This window comes from Pteropus vampyrus, unplaced genomic scaffold (assembly GCF_000151845.1).
Source record: "Pteropus vampyrus isolate Shadow unplaced genomic scaffold, Pvam_2.0 Scaffold39, whole genome shotgun sequence".
NCBI lineage: Eukaryota > Metazoa > Chordata > Mammalia > Chiroptera > Pteropodidae > Pteropus > Pteropus vampyrus.
In genome coordinates, this window is record NW_011888820.1 from 6,371,637 (window position 1) to 6,376,094 (window position 4,458).

A 4,458-nucleotide genomic window follows, 5' to 3' on the forward strand; every position below is an offset into this window, starting at 1 on the left:
AAAAATACATCTGCCCACTAAAGAAAAATTGTCATACAAACAATTTGGTATTTGCTTTATAGAATAAGCTTGGGGAAATATTTTTGCAGCTAGATGACATTGCATATCAACAAAATATTTTGGCCAGCATTTGAGGTCTAGAATCAGACACCCAAAACAACTTTTCTCATAACCGTGTGACAAGCTAAGCCTACTTTCATAAATGCTGTGTCAAGAGAATTGGCTGCTGGTGCCTTAGTGGCAGCTAAAGGAGGGGACTTGAGGTAACCCAGCAGAGAGAAAGACTGGAGCGATATGGTGGCAGACAGAGGCTGGAAAGAAAGTTGTAGAAGAAGAGATTTCATATTGTGAAAGTAGCTGGGGAATTCTAGGACAGGAATGTTTAATATCCTAAGCTGTAATTACCCTCTGTTGTCTGAACCTTCAGCACAAGTCTAATAGTGTTATATTCGAAATATTAAAGTAGAACAACTGGGATATCCATTAATTATGTAAGGAATCAGGAGGCTCTGTAGAAGAGAGCAATGGGAGCAGATGCAGAAGCAACCAGGAGGATTTATTAGGTCTCTGGACTGCAGGAAGTGGGATGGGCTTGGGCCATGTTATTTAGATATTAAAGGAAAAGGTGATTCCAGGATAGAAGTCCAGAGAAGCCCCAGGCAGCAGAGACTTAAGTTAAAGGAGGATGTACCCACATGCTTTTTAAAGAACACTCTACTCACAAGAAAAAGATGATGGGTTATTTCCTATCATTGTTCCTAAGAAGACCAAATCATTCAATATCTCATTTGTGCTGAGTTACAGAATTCTACACAGTTATATTCAGCTACTCAGCACCTCAGCAGCCAAAGCAGGCTTTCCAGATCCTCTTTTTTAACCAGTGAAAGAAGATGTTGGCCTCTCGTATCATTAGGGAGGAAATGAAACATTTGATTGTACAGGCACCGAGTGCTCTTGAATTGTCTCAGTAACTCCAAGAATTTTGAATTTTGGTCTTTCTAAATAAGTAGAATATTTTGCTAATTTTTTCATCAGGGTTTTTTGTTTATCTTCATAATCCTTTGATTTGATTTTATTAAAAGATTTAAAAATAATGTTTAACGTGCGACTGTGCTCATATGTTCCCAAACAATTGGTCTGTTTTATGAAGTCAGTCAAATTACTGGCTAATAGGAAAAAGGCAACAGTTAAACTGGCTGTTGTCATCATAAAGATTCAAACATTGGACTTTAGTATCTAATTCAAGACATTTGGGTTTGGCACTTTGAGCCCCCAAGTGTATATAAACAGAGTTTTGAGAATTAGTGTTTCGAAACTGCCTTTATTTTCCCCTCGCCCAGGTGTATAATTTGTAAAGGGATGAGAAAGAGAAAGGGTGTGTCATGCTTCATGCCATTGTGCCCTGGCTGCTGGGACATCTTTCATTCAAAGCACCAGGCCTGTCCTGGCTGTCCCTGGCAAGAATCCCCAGACAGAAGGGCCCTCATGCCATCTCAGAGAAGTTAGCAAACTCTTTGGTGAGAGAAGTTGAAAAAACATGAACGGCAGCTAGAACTCTTCCACTTAACCTCAGTAAACAGTTAAATTTATCACAATTTAAACTTTGGTGACGTTTTAAAGGGAAACAAAAGAAAAAATAAACAATTGAGACTACATTAAACTAAAAAGTTTTGCACAGCAAAGGAAACTATCAACCAAATGAAAAGACAACCGACTGAATGGGAGAAGATATTCGCTTATAATACATCTGATATGGAGTTAATATACAAAATATATAAAGAACACATACAACTCAACAACAACAAAAATAAACAATCCAATTAAAAAATGGGCACAAGACCTGAACAGATAATTCTCCAAAGAGGAAATACAGATGGCTAACAGACGTATGAAAAGATGCTCAAGGTCACTTAATCAGAGAAATGTAAATTAAAACCACAATGAGATATCACCTCACACCTGTCAGAGTGGCTATCATCAATAAATCAAAGAACAACAAGTATTGGTGAGGATGTGGAAGAAAGGGAACCCTCATACACTATTGGTGGGATTGCAAATTGGTACAGCCACTATGGAAAACAGTCTCAAGATGCCTCAAAAAATTAAAAATGGTTATACCTTTTGACCCAGCAGTTGCACTACTTAGCCAAAGAAAACCAAAATAATAATTTGTAAAGATCTATGCACCCCCATGTTCATGGCAGCACCATTTACAATAGCTAAGATATGGAAGAAGAGTAATCAGGGGAGTTGTTTCATAAGCTATATAAATGTCCAATGAATGTACTGTATACTTGAAGCAAAAAAAAGAAAAAACTTCGGTGACATTTTATAGCTTGCTCTGTAAGGGTATTCCTGTTACTGACAGACTAGGCAGCCCACTGAATATGTATGTAGCTTCACAACTGCTTTGGGAATAGGGAAGGTAGGTGGACAATTACATCAAAGGGAAAATATTTTTCTGCCCATGAGAGAAGAAACATTCACAAAAGATTAAGCAGAGCTATCATAACAAGTTTGCTTCTTTTGTCAAGGAACACAGCATCCTCTGCATTGCACCTTCTCAAATGAAAAAGCTTTTCTCCACAGAATGGAGAAATCCTTTGGGGGCTTAGTATAGACCACGTCAGCTGCACGGTAAAAACCAAGAATGTGGCATTCTTTGCATAAAAAGGAAATTTATTTTAATATTGCATCTCAACTCTCCTATAAAATATGCTCAATTTTTTCAAAAACAATGGTAAGTTTTCTACTTGAAAATATTTTGAATGAATTTTTTCCTATCTTCATGTAATTGCGAAATGCATGTGAAACCAACTAAGTAAATGTGGTGTTATGAGTTGAATTTCGTGTGCCCTCGAAATTAACATGTTGAAATCCAAAGGCCTGGTTCCTCAAACGTGACCTGGTTTGTAGATAGGGTCTTTATAGAGATGATCAAGTTAAAGTCAACTTATTAAGGTAGGCCCTACTTCAGTATCACTGGTGTCCTTATAAAAGAGGGGAATTTGGACACAGTGGTACACATCGAGAGAATGCCACGTGAAATGAAGATGGCCATCTACAAGCCAGAGAGAGAGGCCTGAAACAGATCCTTCCCTCATAGCCTTCAGAAGGAACCAGCCCTGTCAACACCTTGATTTCAGACTTCTAGCCCCCAGAACCGTGAGACAATAAATTTCTAAGTTACTTAGTTTGTTGTATTTTTTCTAGCAGTGCTAATAAACTAATACATATGGCAAAACAATAAGCTTTCCTCCACCCCAACTAAGACAGGCCATAATTTGGGTTTCTGCTCTGGAATCACAAGCTCAAATGCCAGAAGTGTCCTAGCAGGTAAGCTAAAGCAGTGAATCTTGTTGAATGGACTGAGATTGTTAAAGCGCCTTGAGGCAAACTGGCAAGTAGACAGTATCCAGCTCTAGCCAATTGTTACTATGCAGAAATATAGGCCTAGCATTGCCAAATAATCTCTTTTCTTTTTTTTTTTTTGAGAGATAAACACAAAATGTAGATTTTTTTAAATGTAAAAACCTCACTATTTTAAAATATTGACAACTAATTGAAACAAATTTAAATATTGTCCTGACCAACACTACATGGACCAGATAAAAATCATGTGAGGCCCAATTCAGCCCACAATCTAATGGCATTTAAGGAGAGATCACACAGGTTGCTCACAAAATCTGAGAAGAAGGAATCTGGGGACTTCATTTCAGCCAAGGACTTCATTCCCAAGTCTCCTTACACATAGGTGGAGCCATGTAACTAGTTCTGACCAATGGAATGTCACCAATGGAAATGAAGTACACATCACTGCTATGCTGGAATTAGCAAATATCTGAGATGCCTTCCTTTTATTGTCATCCCTTTCCAGAACAAACTTGGAGGTACATACGTACCTTGGTAATTTAATAGGTCATATTTAATCTGACAAGGACAAGGACCTGGACTGTGAAGAAAATTACAAGCTATACGTGTGTGGGATACTTCTCCCTGACTCTGACCCTAAAAGAGAGAACAAGAAAGGAGATAGAGGGGAAAAGTTGCCTTGTATTAAGGTAGAGAATCAGGGTGCACAGTTCCAACCTCCTCTCCTCAATCTTGAGGAACGGGAAGAATGTGTGTTAAGATCAAATTCCCAGCTCCATCTGTGAATGGGCACAGAATAAGCCGTGGTGGGAAGTGACAATTATCTCTTGCCCGGAAACATCTAGAAAGAATTTGCTACCCTTTACTGCATTCATTTCCCACAGGAAGTCCACTCAGAAGTATGCAGCACATGTGTTACTGACTAAAGTGTGCCTTTGCCTTTTGCCCATTCCTTTTTCCCACAAGAGATGGAGTGGGACAATGGCTACTAAGTAAAATTCGTGCTTCTTTTTTTTACTCCAGAATTATACCATCAGCATAATCATTGTAAAATCCTGACTGAATTATCAGACATAGTTGTACTTC